General features: G+C 36.9%; 1 protein-coding gene across 5 annotated transcripts in view; it reads right to left on the bottom strand.

The window, feature by feature from the left end:
• LOC126863736 (nephrin) overlaps nt 1-23,387 on the bottom strand; it is a 486,143-nt gene that overhangs the window by 185,423 nt on the left and 277,333 nt on the right. Inside the window, exon 1 of one of the 5 annotated variants that reach the window (XM_050614196.1) lies at nt 22,410-22,606. The exons of the other annotated variants lie outside the window; for them this stretch is intronic. The gene's annotated coding sequence lies outside the window, so the exon portion shown is untranslated. Of the gene's footprint in view, nt 1-22,409; nt 22,607-23,387 lie in introns of those variants that run through there. 5 annotated transcript variants of the gene reach the window in all.

The following is a 23,387-nucleotide window of genomic DNA, read 5'->3' as shown; positions in this document are numbered from 1 at the left end:
TACTATTGGATCATCCCTGTTTTCTGATCGGAAATCCTTTTTTTTTTCTCCAACTTCTTGTAAATTTGAATCGCCATCCAACTGTCAACTTACAGAAACTATTAATTACAGAACTCAAAAAGCATGCAAGAAGATTCGTGGAAATTCGTAGAATTACTATATAAAATTATGTTTCCAAGGAACTATTCTGGAATCGTAAACTCGAGAAAGCGGGTTACCGTGAATAAATTCGAAACAACTTTAGAACACGTAATAGCGTGAGAAAACGGCGAACGATCAGATTTCATTCGCAAAGAAACGTTTCCTATCCGATCCGGCGTGTCCCATTATCGAGAAAAAATTCGAAATTTACTCGAAATCGATTTGTCGTGGCTTATCACGATCGTTCGCAACTGCGTACATCGTCGCTTGAATCTCTATTTCGTTTCTGGATTGCACGATTATCGGCGAATATAATTTACCTTGGATTACTTTCGTACTAGCGAGGAAATAAGACGAAAAATCACGACGTATAGATGGCTGTCGTGAATCGATTCAATCGGAACGCAAAGGTTTGTTAATGTGTAAGCGAAAGGATAGAGGAAAGTCGGACAAAAGTGGCCAATAAAAGTCGTTCGCGAGCAGAGAATTGCTCTTGATGCTGGAAATAAAGCAACGATTGATAACGTCGATTATCCGCGGTTCGGTTTGTGCCTCATTTTATAGGACGTTGTTAAATTTTTGCTGATGTTTCGGGTTATTTCTTCGCTTACCTACGATTCTTCGTTTGTAATGGTTCGTTTCATTGTTTCAAGTTCGATCTCTTTGGCCAATTTTTACTTCGATATTGATTCCTTCATGCTAATAACGTAACTTCTATGTAAATATATTTCCGGATTTCTTTGAAACTATACCAACATAATAATGATACTCGTGTCTCGTTATTGTATTGATTTAAATGTTTTGTGTAACATCTACGTATAATATATTCAGAAAAAATGTCTATAGTAAATGTTCAGATATTTTCATGAATCCATTGTATTAAAAGCAATTAACAGATTATTTATGTAAATATTTCAAGTATAACAAAGTTTTGATTAATTGCTTCTTTTTCCAATTAACATAATCGGCTGTATTTAACGAACTTTATTAATTGTAAATATCATTCTAAACACATATCTAATAGCAGAAATAGCGTCACGATCGCATAAACACATATTATTATCCCGATATAGTTATTAAAGATTCAACTTCATTAAATGTAGCATAAAACAGTGAAAAACCACTAAATAAATTATGTTCTGTGCACGTGCAACCTGTCGTATACTTTAAAAATGGTTGCCACGTATAGGGAGAAAGACTGGTTACTAGCTACACGTGTTATTAAATGCGTTGGAATCTGTGCGTGTAAAAAACGCAACACTCGCAAGCTTTACGGGCCAAAAAAGGGAATTTTCTTTGACGCAAAACGGACATGCAATTTCCTAGAAAATTTCTCGATAGAATTGGCCATTCACGCGCAGAGGGCAGAGCGTGTTCAACGTACGAGGCTTTGCCGTCCGACGCAAAAATGCCGTTCAAGGACGACGTAAAACAAGAATTATGGAATCATTTATTTCCAGACATCCTGTTCGAGGCCGCTGCTACATTTCCTACGGCGAGAAGATACCATTCCACAGGGGGGATATTAAAACGAGCGATCAATTCTGTATGAGACGTGCCAAGGCGGTGCAATGGATGCCGCGGAAAAACTTGCAATACAGTCGCCATCTGAATTTCCGATTCCAGTCTATACGAATCTAGTCGTTTCTCTCGCAGATTTTTTATTTTCACGGCTACGAACTCCACTGTGGAATAATTTTCCTTTTTCGAAAATTTTGCAGATGTCGCGAGACGACTGAGGTATAAAATAAACAAACCAGATGATGATATATCTGGCCTGAAACTACGAGTGAAGCTCGTAAATTGCCAATGTTTCTACGAAATACGCAATGACGTAAAACGTACAAGTATTAATTTCTACTTTTATTCGCTAGCCTGGATGGAATGAAAGTAAAGAGGACTGCAAGAAAAATTGAAATTCTACATCGAGCAACGAGCTAACATCACTTGCAAGTAAATTACAGGAAAGAAGATACATATATTTTGTGTTAAACGTTTGAAGCTGAGCATTTTACTTATTAACACGAGTATGAGAAGCTTTTCTTGCAGAATATTTTTATAGTTGCACAATCTTTATTGTACGGAAAGTATCTTAATTGTGGCGAATATACGGGAGGAAATAAATATCCTTCTTTATATGAACTTTGCTAACGTTTCAACACGAGAGGATTCTGACTCAGAAACTTGTTCTCAATTACCGCCCTCATTACACAATCTTTATTACACCAGAAGAGAGAAAAACGCTAAAGTGCGAACAACGCACGGAGGAATACATATTACGGTTCTCTCGTGTGACTTTCGTGAATGAAACATACACGTTACTATACCGCCACCTGACTTTCTGAGTCATCCACAGGTTCCTGCTTGTTCTTTATTTGTACTGCACAATCTTTTACGACGTTAGGCGAGAGAAGAGAAATTAACACTGGACGATAGAATTTTTAGAATACAGTAGCGTATAAAGTTTCAGAATGAATGAAGAATTAATACAAAGTTAAACTATCAAGAAAATCATTTCATCCTTTCTTAATATTATGTATAATCAATATAATCTTCTCTTAAATCTATCCGCTAAATGGAATAGTAATAGTTCTGAGTTATCGAAATATCAAGTTATCCATTTTGTAGTAACAGAACAAAATTCATGGATAATACACGATTCGATAAAATAATATAGAACAAAAAATGTCGTGTATCTATCATTTCCTTATAAAACGAAAGAAACTTTTGGGACAACCTAATATTATTCAGTTTAGACATTGTCAGCATAAAATCATAATGATGCCTGTTTAAGTAAGACTTCAATTTGGGAAACAAAATATATTCCGGTGAATAAGAGTTAGAATTGAAAATTTGATTAAATTTATTGACTGCTTGCACTTTGAAAATTTTTATGACACGATAGATATAATATACATATACATATATAATTCCAGTATACATTTCCAGCGGTTTTCTGAAATTTAGTATTACCATGCCATCTTCTTGCAATTAATGAAATCATCGAAGTAAGACATTGTTTAAGAACTTTAGGTTTTATTGATATCTAGGTCAGATTGTCTTACTATAGTTTATCATAGCTAACGTGCTCTTATTTGCATGCCATTGCTGTTTCTTGAAAATCAAACGTAAATCATGTAGAAAAAAATTGCAAAATTTACAAAAAAAAGTTGATTAATACAACTTCTGATAAACTTAAACAAGTTTTGCTCGAATAAAAGTCAGTCGAAAAATATGGTAGACGCATCATATATCTTATGTAACATGAAAACAGTGTATTATTTAAAATAAGAAGGGCAGAAGGATGGCAAACAGGATTAAATGAAAGCATCTTCGTCAGCGTGAGCTTATTTGTACCTCGACGAAAATTCCATTCTCAGCTGGGAGAAATAAGAAATCCCTTTATTCCCCTTTGTTACGGCAGTCGTCGTCATGGAAAAAAAGCAAAAAACATTAAAACACCGCGCAGAAATTTTACGCGAAGCCCCGCGACCGCTGGCAAGTGCGTTTCTCGCCTCTTCACGGTTTCATTTTCCGCCTGACGAATATCCGTTCGACCCTACTTCTGCCTCTCGACAACCGCTAAGGAGAAATGATATTTCAAATATTAAAATAGACGATGGATTTTATGAGCCACAGTGAACACGACACGGGAAACCCTCTTCGTGTCTGAAAATGTCGCAAGAATTTTTAAATTTCTTCGCATGCTATTCTTTCTCTCTCTCTCTCTCTCTTTCTTTTCTCTCGCTTAATAAGACGAATTGAAAAAACGTTAAAACACGGTAGTTTACGTAAACCGGCTTCTTTGTTCGAATTTTGAAAACGTGCCGCAAAACCACCACGTTTCCTCCTGTAAGTTTTTCTTCTCTTCATAGCTGTTTCGAGTAGATCAAAGATATCAGGAAACAAGGAATTAAATTCTCTATTTTAAGCGGTGGTTTTTAGCGTGGTTGGGTCAGCTGTCGTGTAATTAACAAGCAACCACCACGGCGATATCCTTGAAAACCTTTCAAGCTGCGGGTACCGCGAAGAAAGCAGATACGAAATTTTGTTTGATGCTGATTTTGTTTTACGTGGAATTTATTTTGCGGGACGACTTTCTGTGACTTCATATCGCAGAATTCTTTTTTATTTTTATTTTTGTTTAGCATTAGCGGAAATTTCGTTACATTTACGCTCCCAAAGGAAACGCGTTTTCCATATAACGTAATACCCTTCGCCTAATTATCCTTCATTAGTAAATGCACGGCATTATTTGCTAGATATCCGAAGCAGTTAATCGGCAATAATTTCGTAAAATAATTGATTTCGTTAACGATCACTTCGGTAAAACACTCGACGAAATGGAGATGCAGTTTCTACGCGTTTCGAGCGGATAAATCAAACAAATAAATCAAACACCGGAGGAAAACAAAATAGCGAAGAAACAAATACGTTTCGTATAGCCGTGCTTTTATCGATCGGCCAATTTATATGCACGATTTATATATACACTACGAGACAGCTTTAGAGCACTTTGTATCGTGTGAAACGATTCGATCATTCCAGAACTCTACTTCATATATCATTATTTTCCCTGACTACTTGCTCGGCGTACGCGTTTTATAAATTACGACAAAATTATCTCGAAAACTTAGTTGGCAAAATAATGATTTTTATTTTCAAACGTCGATCAACTACATAGATATACGCAAAAAAAAAGTTCGAGAAGACCTCGTTTCGTCGTTTGAAATCTCAGAAGGAATTACTAATTTACGTTCTATCGTTTCTCTCTGTAGAAACAAGAATACATTGAGAAAATAATTGATAACCTGTAGGTAAATATTCACATGCCTGTACGAAACGACAAATTCTCACATTTCACCCCATAATTGCTACCAGAAAACAACTACGTATGATACACATCCATCGGTACTTGTGTCCGCACTTTCACACCCCTGGAGAGAAAAAAGAATTGCCGTTTTCACGCAGGAGGAACAAGACAGCGGCAAGCTCGAGGCATCCCCTCGAATGGCGCTTATCAGCCGGAAATCCGGATCCAATTTTTCCATGCCGCCGGGCGCCGTTTAAGGCCGACAACCATGCACTCGTACCCTTCTAACGCTTCATCCCCGGATACAGGATGTTCTGTTTGTCGTCCGATTGCCGGTCCGCGAACCGGCTTCACTGAAATTGTTAGGGACACCGAGTTTCGACAGTTGTTATTTTTCAACGACGAACTTTCTCTTCTATCTGCACTTATAGGATGTTAGAAAGCGCGTGAAAAATGTATGAGATCAATGTAAACATCAAAACGATGGAAAACGTTCATGTATACAAGTGTCGTTTCGGACTTATTTTTCATTCATTCGCGTTTTATGTTTCTCACAATCTTCAACCACATCTTGTATAATTTTGATCACAATCTACAAATAGCTTTGTCTAGTTTCGTAGCATCAGATACATCACAAGACACGTATTCTTGGCGTTTCTCATTCGTACGGTGCCAAGTCGGTGACGTCTCGGATAATCCTTTGGGTATAATACAAGGATATAGTTACTGCGGATGGGTGTTCTGACGAATGAAATACCTGAAGAGAGAAATGGCTACGCTCGTAGAAATTTATATACGCATTTGATTGTTTTGACGTATTTTTCAAAACGTTAGCTGTTGATTGATCGTCCTAGCGAATGCAAAATCTAAAGAACGATGTAGCTACTCTCCTAAGAAGCTATATATGTACAGTTACATTTGGTTATTCCGAACGGAACGTTAGTTGCTAGTTGTTCTCGTCAAATGAAACATTTGAAGTTCGAGAACCTACCTATATTTAATTATTCTGACGTAGTTAATTATTGGAACATTTAATGCACAATGTAGCTTTGCTATCGTAAGAATCCACATATTTAATTGTTCCGATATATTCGTAACGTTAAACATTAAAAAACATAACCACTGCAACGACGACTTTATTCAGCACAAATGCAAATTTTTATCAATTTGTCCACTCTTTCAAGATTAATCACGAATTGCGCCAAAACTTTCAGCGCAGTTATAAGTTACGTAGATACTCGTCCAGACTAACGACGAAAGGGTGAACAGCAGGACGAAGAAGGAAGACGTGAAGAGGCGGTTGAGAAAGAAGAGGGAAGTTTAAATCCATGTAAGAAGGAAGAAAGAGCTTGGTCGTTTCTCGCCGCTTATCCCGGAGATAAATGATTTCATGCTCAGCTTACGACATGTCATCGTCGAGGTCCTCGTTTCTCTTCCCTCTCTTCCTTCTTCTCCTCTTGTACTCTCGTCATCCCTTGTTCTCGTCCCCTTTTCGACGCTCGTCGAACCGAGGAACGTCGATGATTCTTGTTTACGGTGACAGGTATAAATTTACGTGGAGGTACACCGTAGGAGGTCCTCCTGCGAGTCTTTACACGTTTCCGATGTTTGATTGATACTTTGGTTTCTAGAGCAGTAATGCTTTCGTCGCTCATGTGTGAAAGGTTTCGACAGTGATTGTAGTTTAGCCAGGTAATGTGATTAATGTTGATCGACGTTCGGATGCCTGTGATTTAGGGCTGCTGTTTACGTTCGTCTCGTGTTCCCGTCAACTAATTTCTTTCGTATTGATTAAAGAGAATTTTGAATGAAATGGAAATTCTATATGCGAAAGAAAAACACGTGAAATGCGAAAATTATGATGGTAACCGCAGAAAGAGCACTCATAGATATAAAAGTTCTATATTCAGTTCATTGCAGCTGTATTAATTAAAGGGAATGTTTAATGAAATAAAAGTTCTGCGTTAGAAAGAAAAACACTCCGAATATGAAGATTATGATGGATATAACATTTGTTTCATTTTTATTCTGTTCATTTCTGTTGTTTTAATTAAAAGTATTTAATGAAAGAATGTTTAACGAAATGAAAGTTTTATCTTTGAAAGAAAAGTGCTTGTAAGTCTAAAGATTATGATGATACGTAATTGAAAAAATAATGCTCATAGACGTAAAATTCGTTCGATCCTTAATCTTTATCCCTTGATTAGCTACCAAATTATAAACGATGTTTCCAATACGATTCACTATATTTTTGGGAAGAATATGTATTTCAATGGAAATAAATCCCGCTTGGATAATTGAATCTTTAGATATTTTAAGACAACCTCTGCATTTTTAACGATCTCGAACGATGTTAAATAAGCTCGCAAGATCGATACGTCCAAGGTGAATGAACTCGTCTCGGAGAGAACAGAGCGTCTAGCTAACGAAGAATATGTAATTAAGTCCATTAAGAAAAACAAAAGTCATGGTAAAATTTCTATTCAAACAAGATCCGTGTCAATCACAGACAAGTTCTATTTCAAGTGTTTATACAAAACCTATTAATCTAAAAAACAGAACAAAAGCGGAATTTAATCTTCTATCTTAACAAATTACGATATACTTTAAACATCTCGGGGAATGTACAAAATAATCAAATACTCCGATCTAATATCGCATCTATCATATGTTCCCGCGACTCTGCCATTTCTGCTTCGATTACGGTTATCTTCGGCGAAATCCAAGAACTCGTTATAGCAATGCGAAGCTTCGGAAAGCTACTAAGATGGAGATTTATAGAAACTTGTCACTCACGATCCGCCTCGAAATAACAATAGAGATAGACAGAAGAGACAAAACTGACAATTTCGACGGGTAGTCTAATTCGTTGGGACAATAGCGAGAAATAGGTAGAATTGGAAGGGGTTGAAAGATCGCCTTCTCTTTCGTCGCGGTATCATCTAACGAAATGGAACTCCTTGGTCCTGGTATCGTTCGGAAGAAAAACAACGTCGCAAAAGCAATTACAAGTTTGAGGAATTTAATTTAGTCGACAGTGTTGTCCATGGTCTCTCTCTCTCTCTCTCTCTCTCTCTCACTTGTATTTTACAAAGCTTCCTCAAAGTGTACGACACTTGCAATGACGACGTCGTTTCGAAACGAACATGCCGATAGTCGAGGAATCCTTGCCCCTCTTTTCTCACCACCGAGTTTGTTGCTCTTTATCACGAGTTCACCAGTAGCAGTTCGACTCCTCTATATATTATTTTTCTATCGACTTTCGAGACCGAAATACGGAGGTTTGGAGAGAAAGGTGCGAGCAAAAATTGTCAGCAGAGTTCGTAGGGGGATGAAACGAGCTGAAAATTCGAGCAACGCCTCGCATTTCACTCGAGCAAATATAAATAACGTTTGAACATTTTAAGGTTCTGTAGAAAGCATTGTTCGTAGGTCTATGAAAAAGATTGTGGAGTTTTTCAAACGAGGAGAAAATTGCTTTCCTTGAGATAAAAATGTAATGACCTTTCCGAAGGTTTATTTGCTAAATTGCTCGAGCTGTCGATGTCAAAGGAGAAATTTGCATAGAAGTGAGTGGCGGCTTCTTTGAAAGTACGTAGCAAGTCTTCTAATTGATTAGAAATTAATTTGCTTTATGGGTACTCTTGCTACGTATATCTACTCTTGAATATTTGAAAATTAATCATACTAATATGGTTTTATACAAAACTTCTTGAATATATTACTTTTCTTTAAAGAAAATATGTCTTTACACATAAAAGTTCGTTCTTTGAACGAAGTCACGTTAGTATATCGCTGTTCGATCACGAAACGATAAAACGATTAGAAAATCGACTATTTATCATGTTTCTCCTATGTGGTTTTCACATTAAACCTAAGTAAAATATCGCAATATATTGCACTTTAAATAAAACAAGGGATCGATGTTATTCAATTTTTGCAAATACCGACTTCTACACTTTATTGACAATCTCGTAATTGGCACATCACTTCCAAAACTCGGAGCTCGTATTGCATCGAGGAATCTATGAGAAAGAAACAGCAGAGTCGACTAACTAACACAGACAGAAGCCGGACGAAACTGGGTGCTCGATTAGTTCGAAAATCCGAGGTTTTACCAGCTACAAGTTCGCCAACGAATAGAAAAGAGGCAGAGGGAGAAAGGAGAATACACGAAACGTAGCCTTAAATCTTCCTTGACGTCACGACGAGCGAATTCGTTGGTATAGTAGTCGTGGCCCGGGATTTTATCGGATGGAACGATAACTAAATCAGCGGGGAAAACGTATTAAGGAGAACAGTAACGCGTGCAGCGAAATCGTGCAATTACCAGGATCGATCTCGCGACCGCGTTGCACACTCCGTAAATCCGTAGAAATAAAGTTGCAGCTCTGCGCGCAACGCTGGAAATGAAATTGAGCTTAACCGGCCAGGATTTTTATTTCGTTCGAAGGTGTCGCGAAACTTTGGCGTGCAGTTTCGCCTTAAATAAATAGTCGAATCAGGGATGTTAATGGAAATTACGAAACAATTGTAAACGAGAACGAGACAAAGGAATTTAAGAGCTTTGCGAATAGATGCGCAATGATTTGGAATTATGTTATCTCACGAGAAGTTATTTTCATTTAGTCTGATTACATTTACAGCAATCAAGGATTTGGGGATTAAAAATCAGATAGATTTTAGAGGATGATTTTTATGAATTTAAAGCTCCATAAGTGAGAGGATTTACGTAATGTTATTTACTGTAAGGAGAAAGTATCGAATGGTACGGATCAGAGAGGAATTGAACGAACCTCTGAGGATTTGATGGATTTAAAGTGATGTAGGTACATTAAGTGCCTTAAAATCACGTTACTGCATGAGAATTTAGCTTGAAAACGAACTAAAATTAAGAATGAATTAAAACTCTGACAATTGTACAAATTTCGAGATACAAGAAGCTTTAAAAGATTTTTAAACACTCTAATCTAGAATATGATGACGAAGAATAGGGGAAATTTAAGAAAAGTGAACCAGGAAACAGGATTTAGAATTGAGCGGTAATTTCTATAAAGCTCACATTTTCATTTTACCGAAGAGATAATCGAAACTGCCATATCACGGAGAACATTTAGTATAATATTATAAATGCTTCATATTTCCTATCTACACAGGGATAGTCGTCTAAAATTTGATCTGTTCGTTAATGGTTCTGGGTTAAGTCTCGTCGGGATTTACTGCGCAATTAACTAAAATTTACTGCATAATTATTAATACATATTACACGGTGCAGGACGACGGTTAAAGGAGAACAAATGTCTTTGCACGTTTCGACGATATGGAAATTTCGAGAACGAGCTGCAAGTTTAATGGAACAAACACGATAACGTTGACGTTATTTCTCCTCTATAGATTACATTTCTTGCGAACTATCGCGTGATAAAATTTATATAACGAATAACTTTAAACAAAATATGCTACATCTTGATACATTAATCTTCAAGAAGTAATTATATTCTTCTGCCATAAATAAACCAGTTTTCATCGTATAATGAAACACGATGAAAGATTATTCGATTACACGATGATAGATTATTTATGTCCTTGTATTTATGTACTTTCCAAACATAGCTTTCATCCTTACATCTAAATAAGTTTCTTCTCGTTGTATTATATTTGCATTAATAAACACAGTTTTTACTGTATCATCGGTTACACGCTACATAAATCTTAAATCTGAATTATTCGAGTCATTACAAATTAATATAAACTCTAAAAAAATCTAAAGACTGAACTATAAATCGTAAGAGACACAGAAATGTACAGCTAAAATCTCGCATAAGGTCTCAAACGTTTCATAAACAAGGATGTGAATTTCTAAAAAATATTCAATTAACAATTCCATACTCTCTACGAAAACCAATTTCCTGAAAAAATGTATACTTTCCTTAACCCTATCACTCATTTAGCGACCGAATAACGTATCGTGGAATCTTATCAACGCATCCATCATTATCGTACCAACCCGGATCTCGTTCACGCCTACGATCAAATTAGCCATTTTCATAGCCGACCATTCGCCAATTAATCACTCGATCGTTCCGTGTGCCATTCCAAACCGACTGACGTCAAACGATCGCGACTTGTCGCGTTCACCTGGTAGGACAAGGAACGGCGGACGCATTGTTTTGGTTCACCGCCGCCACGGAGTATCCGGCACACGACCCGATTCTCCGGCTCTCCTCGATCTGTCGGCCTTTTACGTCATCGCGCACACACGGCCGGTCCCGTGTTACAGAGCTAGTGCCCAGCGTTTTAAAGGTCAGAGCCTAAGAACACGCCGATGCACGATTTCCAAACGATGAATCAGCCCCGCTTCCGTTCACCGACGATTCAACGATCCGCGTTCCCCCCGGCCCGCACACCATTGTTCTCATTCGACACGGAAATACGCGTGGATTTACTGTCGAGCGAGCCCGCGAACGTACACCACGAGAACGGCAATTAATATCGTCGAAACTGAAGACGTCAACGACAAAGCCCGTGCTCAGCCTGCTGTGCCTGATCATTTTTCTAACTGGTCCGTTTTTCAAAGAATTTTTGACGGTTCTTGCATGGACGACCCAGCTTTTTGATTCGTCGAATTGGTTTTGCTTAACGGTGCGCTCCCTGGGACAACGCGGAAGTTGGGACACCGACTGTTCGCGAAGATAAAAACATCATATCATAAGTGACTAAATTACGTACATATATACATGTAGTATCGTGAGTGCTTATAGGGGTGTAGGTGTCGGCTGCTGGGTACGGTCGCCTTTCTTCTCACTTTTGTATCGTGGAAGAAAAATCGAACTCCGGTCGCCGGGATTCGAACCCGGGTTCCGAACGTTCGTAACCTAAGGCGCTAACCACTGCGCTGCCGTCGTCAGACACTAATTAGTGTCGAGTGGTGGTATTTGCTATCGAGTTCCGCCACAGGTCTTTTTTCCACGATACTACATACATGATAAATACACGTTTGTACTCCTTAAGTGCACGTGCATATGTCTATACGTATATACATACATACGTACTATTATATAGGTATTACGCAATTACATTATACAGTGAAATTGTAGCTATGTACCTCGCAGACACCCACTGGTAGTATGATTTTCCCCCAAATTAGGCTGTTTGCTATGTATTTGAATTTGCGAGGAATTAGTCGGCACAAACGAATTCGCATTCGCTCGTCTCTCTTATTCGCCACGACGAAGGAAATTGTAAAGGTGTGTTGAATAAATTGATTCGGAATGAAAGTCGAAATTTTTTAAGAAAAGAATCCGCGTATAATCCGAAACCACGTTATTTGAGAGCACGTATACCGTTTTCAGATATGGTTACAATGGATGTGTATTCGGATGGACTGGTGTTCTGACGAATGCAACTGAAGACTGGAATGCATGCCCTCGTAAAATGTATATACCTGTTTGATTACATTGACGTATTGAGTTCGTCAGAAGGTATCCATTGTAACCATAAGCTAACGCGTTGTCTGTCGTGAAAAATATCAGACATATTGTGAAAATAGAAGATATTGTGAAAAAAATAGGTTTTTCGAGAAAAGTACTATCAGTGGTATTTAAACAACCTTATCGTTATATTGTTCAAGGATAAAATAATTCAGAAGGAACCACACATTTGTAATTATTGTAATTACTTGTAATTATATTTGACTAGAGACTAGAGTCTAGATTAGGTAGGTCCATGTATCGTTGAAATTCATTTATTCTCAAACTACGAAACGGAGAGAATAGATCGAGAGAATGGAAAACAGAAAACAATGAATCGGAAGATATAAGAATTTCGTAAAACGCTAACGTTCGTGCTTTTTAAATTAAATGGCGAATTTCACGGCGATCAAATAATTTTTGCAAATGAAATTGGCGTTACGTACGTGAATTGTTATGGGTTTGAACTGAAACATCGCGATTCTCTTGCGTTTCTCCTTCCTCGAATCCATAATCTATTTTCCAGTTAAACTTGAAAAATCGTACGTACCTGAAACAAAATGAAGAAGCTTATTTTAGTAACAATGGAAATATTCGCATAGATAAAACTGATAAAAAAGAAACTGAATAATTATGATTGCAATCTTAACATCTAATTCCTACATAGAATTAGGATTTTATAAGTTTTATGACATACGACAAAGTTAACATTTTTCACAAACTTTCCTACCACGATACTTTGTATTTCCACTCATATTCTAAAAATTGTTCTCAATCTTTAAACGATAATAGCACATTTAATGTCTGTTTGAAACTGAAGAACTGCAAAAGTAGGTACGAAGTGGTAGTAACGATAAGATCGTAAAACAAGTTCTAAATGGTCACTCCCGACAGAGACGTGCACTGATTGTCACGTGCTTAATGCCATTATACTCCGGCTTCCTGTTCTGTCGTATATAGCTCTATTCGCAGGAACACTAGGAGGTTGTAAATCTCATTGGACTTGCGACGATATTCGGTGCAATGTTACGTGTCAAATTAACATCCCATGGCTGCTTCAATTGGCACGATTCACTAAGACGTATTTTATGAATAACAGAATAATGTTAAGTGTGTTTTACGACTAGACTTTCACAGAAATAGAATTCACAAACGATATTAACCAACCTGTACTTGTTCAAGATTTTAATAAGACACATGTGTATGTAATAAATTTTCAAGTAGCTAATCGTATGACTTTCTTGATAGATTACTGGTCAAACGACATTTTGGAATATTTCGATGGAATTTGTAAATTTATATTATGGCAAAAAGACAGTTTTTCTCCTGTTAAGTTTATTCTCGAGAAAATTTCAAATCTAGTTTTATTATTATATTATATTATTATATTATATAATTATTTATTTAGTCTCTAAATAAATAATTATTTACCATATTTACTTTATTTAATCTCTAAATTATATTCTACTGAACTCACGTCTGAGTAATTAAAGTAACAGACAAATTCGTTCAAGACTGACACACTTTAGTCTCGAAACTGGTAGGAATAAGACAGATCAGTTTTTAGAAACACCGCAAGACCGATTGTTCCGTGCTCGACGTTCTTCAAACGAAACAATCTTATACCGTTACGTTTTTCTTTAAATTTTGATCGATCTAACGGATGCATCAAGATTCAGGAAGCACGAGTCTGCTCGCGGATGACGTCTTCCTCCGTTAAAAGATAAAAATCAACAAACTCCCTCGAGGAAGCAATCATTCTCCCCGTGTAATATACTCCTCGTAAACGGCATTAGCTTGGCTAATTGCAAAGAAAACGAAGGAAAGTTTCCACGTAATTGCATGGCCACCAATGTTACTAATATTACTATACATGTTTCTTACAATTTTTCTTTCCAATTAAATCATTAACATTATCGATACATCCGCCATCATCTCGATATACGTGTATCCTGACATCCTCTAATAAAATAAACCTGTACAACGCTAATTGTTAATACGACTCGCTTAACAATTTTTTGACTCCTATGAACTTTATCGAAACGCTACGATAATCGTCTCGACCTTACACGTTTAGACGATTCACAATCAGCCAATCTGAACAGACACCAACAGCGAGAACATTAACAGAAATTTAATATTTCATCGCGTCGATCAGTCTCTTTCCCTTAGCAATCCTTTTGCATCTTGATAAACATTTGGAGGATAAACCGCAGGAATTCTCATCTCCGTGCTCGCGATACACATTTTCCAGCTGGGGAAACCGAGCGCATTTCACCTTGGCCGAACAATTTCCGCACGCTGATATCGGCGATCTTGAGCGGTTCGATCGTTGCGCGGAAGCTCACGCGTCACAAATCTCCGTTCTCTCTTTGCTTATTTTTACTCCTTTTCTTCCGTCATAATCTCACAAGAACGGAAACACGGACAGGCTGAGGCAAGATTATTTAGGTCAGAATGATAGATACTGGAAGCGAGCTAAGTAATTTGTCTTGAAATTGGTCGAATCCGGTTATGAACAACTTTCGATCTAGAAATATCCATTAACATCATTAAGCATGTAATAAGTATTAGATACGATACCACTGAATATTGCAATTTCGCTATTTAATGGATAATCGATTGTTCAGATACTTCTCTGATCTGTGCGAAATACATACTTGTACTAAATATAACAATTTTTGTATGTACCCATTTTCAAATTTGAAACATTACCAATATAATCACGCAAATATAATCCAATCTCCTTACAGTGTTTAATGAAATTTCAAAATGCTTCGTATAACATACGTAATATATTTATAAAAGGTATCTACGAGTGTACTACTTTCTTGAACCTGTATATGTCCCCTAAAGCAGGAAGGTTTCAAACGTAGAAAGAAATTTCGGATTGTCCGTTAATCCTAAAAAAATTAGAAATTTTTATGCATATATCTAAACGAAACTAAAACGGAATATGATAAAAATGCACGTAGGAAAGCCAATATTTGAATAAAAACCAATCATACAAGTAATATGTCTACGTACATAATTATGTATTGTTCACGTCTCGACAGAAAGAGGAAGATAGATGGATAGATGATAGATAGATAAATAGATAGATAGATAGATAGAGGAAAAGAAGCTTCGTCCTTCTGTTTGGTCGCGAGCAATTACGAACAGCGAAACCGTCTCGAAAAAGCAATTCTGCCCGTACATCGGGACAGCCCCCAGAGTCGGTGTAAACAACGAACGGAGTTATTAGAGCCCCGTCATTTCCGCGACCGAACAATCGCGGTCCCACGCTCCTTACGCGCTGATTTGCGCTCCACGGGGCTCGCCCGTTCACATCCTGCGATTCAAGGCGTTCATTTCCTTCCCCTTTTTATTCCTTCTCCGGTCTCTTGCTCCTTGATCAGCGTTAAGTCCAATCACCTGTCGTCTCTTAACTGGTCCCGATCTGTAGAGTTCTAACGCCAGATAGAGAGCTTCGTTATCGTGATATGCGGTGACTGTGGTGACGATAATGATATCAAAGGGGAAGATTGAATGGAATAAGTTCCGTGAACGATGATAGGGGATGGTTGTGGTTTTTATATGCAGACGAATTATCCTGCCGTGGAATATATGTCGTGGAAGGAAGGTATACATATCTGAAAAAAATTTAGTTGTACATAAAGATCATAAAATTTACATATCGTTAGAAACATAAAGATCTGTACGACGAAAAAATTCAACGTAGAATGAGGAATTAATTTCTGTAGAAATTTATAGATTGTCATTGAGATGGTTATGGTGATTATCGAAAAAAATTATTGCAGCTGTTACATTTAAGAAGATTAATGAGAAACCAGATGTTATTTGACGTTTCGAAAGGTGTATTAAAAAAGGCAGTGTTGAAAGCACGCGCGCGAGCAAGGAATCATGATAAAACAAACGAAACACACGAAACGTCAAAGTTAATAACGTTTTTGTGCGAAAGCAACGGCTATAGCTCGCTTTGAATTTTTTGCATTATATGCAAAACGACGAATTGCACCTGTCAAGGAGATTACCATTCGCGGAACGAATTTTAACTAGAATAAATTTATAACAGAAAAAAGTGTCGCGATTTTTCCACATCTGTCTCTGTGAAAAAGTTGACAGTTCAACTTTCAGTCCGCAGTAAGATTTGAATGACAGTATCTGACATTTACGTCGTCCAAATATCACCTAGTCAGAATAAGAAACTAGAAACCAGATTTTATAAATTACACAAGGCACTCAATGTAAAACTAGTATTATGCGTATGTATGAGAGCGAGAATTACTTTTACCACTATTTCCATGAAATTACTAGCGTTAATATAAGTTTCAAGTAAAATTCGCGAATTAGATTTGTCAAAAGCTATTTCATACAAACACTACGAATCAAAATCGCAACGCTTCGAAATCCAAATCCTCCTTAAATGTTACCCGATGCCTTTTACCAGTATTCTCATAAAATCGTTACTGTTCGTTAACTCTATTCTATCTTGAAGCGGCGCTTTCCGCTATTTCCGATACGTGTAACTTCCTCCCCCGTTCGACTGACTCTCCCACCTTCTCGCCAGTTTCCGCTCCGTCACGTGTTTCGTCGCAATTTCCGTTCCCATCTATCTCAGGTATTCCCAATTTTTCTCCGACTTGTCTCGTATTTCCTTCTGTCTGAAAATCCAATTTGATACGTCCAGTATCTAGAAATCCGATTTCACGCATTCGCCGGTTGGAACTAAACGTGTATGTCCCTTATTACGTGTCATTCGCAGCTCGGCCAGCGAACAAACGTGAGCCACCCCCATTTTCTAAGACGCGTTTCGTCCGATCGCATCTCTCTCGTCATCGTGATCCTAGAAAACCTTTCCGCGATCGCCGACTCTTTCTTTCCCCATTCGAATTTATCGTCATCCGTTCCCAACACGTTCCTTCGTTCTCATTCGCGTTCCATCGATCGTCTCGTTTCCTGGAATCGGCTCCAACGATGACGATTCGATTCCTCTTCGGCGACATGGGATCGGTGTAACGTTGATTTCGAAGGAAATAACCATGGATGGAAAGATTTGACTGTGAGTTACTAGTACGAGAAAATCATCGATGCTGTTTTAAATAGCGAGACAGTTCTGCAAAATGTTAGATTCGATCATTTTGTCTAGAGCAAGCGAACGTATGTAATTGGACGAAATAAATGAAATAATAGAATTTTCAAAATGATATCTAAGTATAAGGTTCTTTTAAAGTTCAATTCTATTTTCATTAGCGTGAGGTCAACGAACGGAACAATTTTTACGAATGCCTTCATTTTTCCTACAATTCTCAAACAATAACTTTAAAAGTGCCGACAATCTTCAATCTAACGATATTCCTTTCGATAAAAACTTAAACAAAACCAACGCGTCTCCGAGAAAAAACGCAAAACTGGAAACCTCTCCGGACATCTCCTCCCGTGTCAATCTTCTCGGCACGCAATCAGAAAAATCTTCAATCTTGGAAGTCGTCTGTTCGAATTCCGGCTTTCGCCTCGTCGAAACGAGTAAACCTCCAATAACTTGGAGGAAAGAGAAGCTCTAAGAAGGAACGTGCGCAGAAGGGAAGATCGCATAGAGAACAGAAAGAGGAGCAGATTCACGTTGTTCTTATCGTAAATCCCGGTTCATACAGCTGTCCCTAACAACTTTCCTCTCTCACCTATTCGCCGAGTCGCGCCGTCGGTCCATCAAGCGAGATCGTCCTGTGTGCCGTCTCGGTCGTTTCCCCTGTGGAGGAGTTCTCCCGTCCCGTAGAGACTCCATGAATCCTCCGAGGCGTCGCAGAGCCCAGCTGCCGTTTATCATATTGCCGCGATCGCTTCGAATCGCGTTTTCACGCGGCGTTGCCCAGGATTATTCAATCTGGCCGGGAATGGCCGCACCAGGGAACGGCTTTCGAGGATTGAAAGCTTTCAGAAAGGCGAAACGAGACATCCGGCCCCGCCAGATCCGCTATCGAGGATTCACTGTCAGAATGAAATTCGAATTTGGAAGAGGGAACGCCAACTAGATTCCTCTTTTTTCGCCCTTAGTCGCTGAGCTCTTTTGTTCCCCTACGTTCCTTCGAACTAACGTTTCGTGTCACGGCCACAGAGTTATCGCAAAGACAGGCCGGTTTGTTTGACTCGTTTTCTGGCACGAAAAGCGAAAACAGCGATAATTCACGAGATTTTTTCTACCTCTGCTGTTTGGGTAATATTTTTTCGCCGAGATCTCGCCATTTATCTGTTGCCCTGTGAAGGATTTTTCTTGCTTTGGAAGGGCCTGTGAAAAGCGATGTGTTTGTAAGGTTGAATTTTTACCGATGAATGAATACGATGGCCTTTTTCCCCGTCGTCGAGTGACATTTTGCGTGGGTGGTACGGGTTTATAATTATAGGCGTCCTGGCTTATCTGCTTCGTCATGGACGCTGAAAAGAATGATTTATTACTTCATTCGTGTATAAGAAACGTTTAGATCCTTTGGCGATAATGTTCTACCTGTTTTAACGCGTTACTATACATACCACGCGTGTTAATTTTCAGATAATTTCCATGCAACGATCGAGTGAAATTTGCTATCTTGAATAAGAAATTCGAATTATCAAAATTAAATTCGCCTCTTATTTTTTTCTGAATAAGCGAAAATGTTTTATTAAAAATTCCGCTGATCTCTTAAAACGATCTATCGACCACCAAAGAGAAAATATGGAACACGTTGAAAAATTGCCAACATTTTAGAAAACCGGAATTACCGTGTCTCGGCTGGAATCAGGGCTGGAGCAGACCGGAGCCGGTTATTTTATCATTTTCCTTCGCAACGCTCCGCCAATTCGCATTTCGTGCCGGCATCTGGAGAGAAATCCGCGATTCCGACATAAAAATTCCGGGTTCGCGCGTTCTGTCCAAGATAATCGGATTTTTCACACGTTCCTTTCGGGTGCTCGCGCGAACGGACCTTGATAAGGCGGCGGAAACAAAATAAAATTAGCTATTAATCACATTCCACGAAAATCTGTCGTGCGGATTGCTCGTCTACGTGCACCAACAAAAATAGTAGAAACGGAACAGAGAAAAGGGAGAGAGAAAAACGGAGAAGGGAGGAAAACGAGTATGACCACGGCACGTTTCGCAATTTATCCCCGCAATTTCGGCGCTACGGCAATTATGGACGAGCATTTATAAATATTAGCGGCGGAACTGCGTGTTCCCGCATGCTGGCGTTTTCCGTGACGCGTTTTTTTCTGCTGCGAAAAATCAACATTTGAGAAATACGCTCGTTTTAAGCGTCGAATACACGCCGAGCCTCTCCCTCGTGGCCAGATTTTTGGTATCCGATACAAATCCGATATTCGGTTTCCTTCGCGTTTCAAAGAATCAAGGATTTCTTGATTCTCACAATTTTTATTCCTGACCCATGATCATTTTTTTGTTCTCACAATAAACAAATTCCCTTTTTACCAGTTTTACTATTATCATTTTTTTTAATTGAGTTTTTGATAAGGGATATTGGTGCAGTATTGGTTATAAGATGAATTTCTGTATGTACGCATGAATACCAGTTAATTCTATAACGTTGGTTTCATTTGAGGATACTCGATTAGTATTTGTAAGATCATTGCGAAAGTACAATCAACTATGTGGAAATTACTTTGGTTAAAAGTACAATGGTTTGAAGAAGTTAGGCGTGTATAAATTAAAATTGTATTTAAAGAAAACGACACCCTATGTACAAAATGTTCTATAAAGTATAGCGCTAGTTCTATAAAGCACTAGCGAGTAGGATATGATTCTACGTGAAAAAGTACGTAAAAAATAGATGGATATTACTCTTTACTACCTATAATCCTATTGGTTGTTATCAATATAAGCTCTTTTACAACATTTCAGTAATTATCGATTCACTTGGATCGTTTATATTCATTCCAGTTAATTATATAAGCTGAAACGATCCGTCTGAATATCGTCGAATAGTTTCTTTTTGTATATGGTAGTACTTATATATTTGAGCAGGATCGATATAAGATGTCGATATCTATCAGCTTATCCATTTTGAAGTTAAGTACATACTTGGTATATTGTCAAGTCGTCTTAAAAGTATTGTTTCTTTTTTTTGGAATAACTTAGGTATTTGAAATTTTTCAATCGGATTTGAACCTATCTGTAATATACATAATTATATCGACGATATTTATGCAAATTCGTCATCATATCTTTAATAGTAAAATGATATCTATTATAACGAGTACCTACCTAGATAGGCTTAGGATATTTTACATAATTTTGCATATTGCATGCATTCCGTGGATTTTTTCAATTTTAAATTTCTCACAAGTTTATAAATATCCCTGATCTATGCGTAATTTTATCTTTGAACTTTAACTTCAACGCATCTTTCATATCTGACCAGTAATTCTAGTTCCATTTAACGCCGATGATTATAATTTTAATAGATAAGCACTTTATTTGTACCATTTTATCATTTCTTATTCTAAGTTATATATCTATTATTACTTCTATCATTCTAAATATTACTACTTCTTTATTCTAAATATTTTCTTCAATATGAAGCTTTGATTGTCGATATTATTATTTTCGTATAATACGAGTATTAAAATAAATGAAGAGGTTCTTTTTAATGATCTAACGATACTAAGTCCATGTACAACGATAAAACGGTAATAAAAAACATATCGATAATAATATCATACAAACAGTAGTATGAGAATGTCTGTATAAATTTATAACAGTACGAACATTGTTAATTTAATCCTTTGTAACTTAATCCTTATTTTATGGATGTAATTTACTTTTGAAATATCTCTGTATTAAACGGGCCGTGTTAAATAAAAACAACTTAGTACATGTCAGGATGCAGTTGCTTTCAGTGATTTATACTCCAAAACAGCTGACACCAGTTTTATATTATCAAAATATTGTATAAACGCGAGTGGCGGATAGTTAAGATAAAATAAAAGTAATTGAACGACTGTTTGCGATATATAGATTTGACTGCAGTAAAATATGTGTCTAAATAAACCTTTTGGAGGTGATGTATAGAGCATAGAAAGGTATGCATATAATATAAGTGCATGATGCATGTGCAATGTGCATGAAAGAGATTAAAAGATCCAGTAAAAGCAGGTCAGCATTTCAGTTTTAGCTTAGATTTTATTGCTAAAAGCATTAAGACAAAACAAACAGGGAGAAGCTAAAAGTAACAGAGGAGAAAATTATAAGATAAAAATTAGTAATAAAATTATAAAAATGTAATAATACAAAGGTAGAATATACCTCAGTCGTACCTTATAAATTAGTAGACTTTGATTTGGTTTAAATAAGATTTTATGTATTCAACTTGTGTATATATTCAACCTATCTGCTCCGTATTCCTTCATTTATACCTTTGAAGATCTCTTTGCTGGAGGAGTTTTACCTAGTTTTAAGTGTATCATTTTAATTACGTTAAATTATTATTAATTTATCTTTTCATATCTTACAAAAATCAGTGATCATATACGTACAATACACACGCACACACACAGCAGATACATATATATATATATATATATATTGTTCTCAACATTTTAATAGCCCAAGTGCTCTCTTAGATTTTCTCTCAGATTCTAGTTTATTCTTGTGAACATTTAAATAATCAATATTAGTCCTGACCTAAATAATGCTATAAGATCAAGCCTAAGATTATGTTTAGTACTTACAAAGGATACGTGTTTTATCATCCTGAAGAACACGAATTGAATATATATATATATATATATATATATATATATATATATATATATATATATATATATATATACTTATATATATATATAGATTCTTACGAGTGTATGTATTTTATGTTTCATTCGGGAAAGATATTTCGTCAGAACACGCATTCACTGTACCTTAATCTAAAGTTAATAAATTGCATCATTCTATTTCTCGTAACACACAAAACATTCAATGTTTATATGAAGCTCACCTTATGACGTTCTCGTTGTTCATACGTATGTATTACTTCGGCGTCGTTCGTCTAATTTCACTTCCCATGAACCTCACGCCAGTCTTTTATACAATATCCACAGCTTTTCCTCACTTCCATCACGACACTTCATTCGACACGCGATTCACGTTCCACGATTCGCGACACACATTCCAAATCGTCACGATCGACTTCAATCGCTCCAAATTAACTGACGCTATAAATCAATATAAATCAAAGATGGCGGCGTATTAGTTTCAACAGAAAAACGCGGGAGCGGACGATCGACAATTCTCGAGTAACATCGTGCGTATTCACGATTGCGCAGAAAACCAGCGCGCATCTCGCTCAGATCGACTATTATAAGCAAAGATGATATTATTATTATAATTATTATAAAAATATTATAATAATATATAATTATTATAAATATTATAAAAATTATTATAAATATGATATTATTAAGCATACAGTGGATTACGAAAGTATCATATTTGAACGCTTATCACAGAAAACCTTTATGTATATATTGTATGTGTTACAGAAAATATTTCGTTAGCACTGTAACGAGATACGACTGTCATAAATATATTGGTCAAATATGAAACTAATCTGAAAATGTGTGTAAAGGTTAGAGATGTTTATCTTAAAGATATATTTCACGAACAATTAATTAATAGTCAACAGCATAAATAGTCATCTTGATCATGATCCCATTGAATATATCGAGGCTTGTTAATATAACGAATAATTGATTATTTAAATACTTTTCTGACTTCTACGAAATATGCACTTGCACTAAATATCTCGTAATTTTTGTATATATTTCCAGATTTGTTTCAAATCTAACCAATGCAGTCATGATAGTCGAATCTGATAACAGTACGGAGGAAACTTCAAAATGTTTCGTATAACGTATGATACATAGCATATTCATTAAATATTCGAATACTTACATGCGAAACACTGTATCGAGGA

The sequence above is a fragment of the Bombus huntii genome, chromosome 3 (genome assembly GCF_024542735.1).
Source record: "Bombus huntii isolate Logan2020A chromosome 3, iyBomHunt1.1, whole genome shotgun sequence".
NCBI lineage: Eukaryota > Metazoa > Arthropoda > Insecta > Hymenoptera > Apidae > Bombus > Bombus huntii.
Note: the sequence above shows the minus strand (reverse complement) of the source record. Positions and strands in the feature narration are given on the sequence as shown.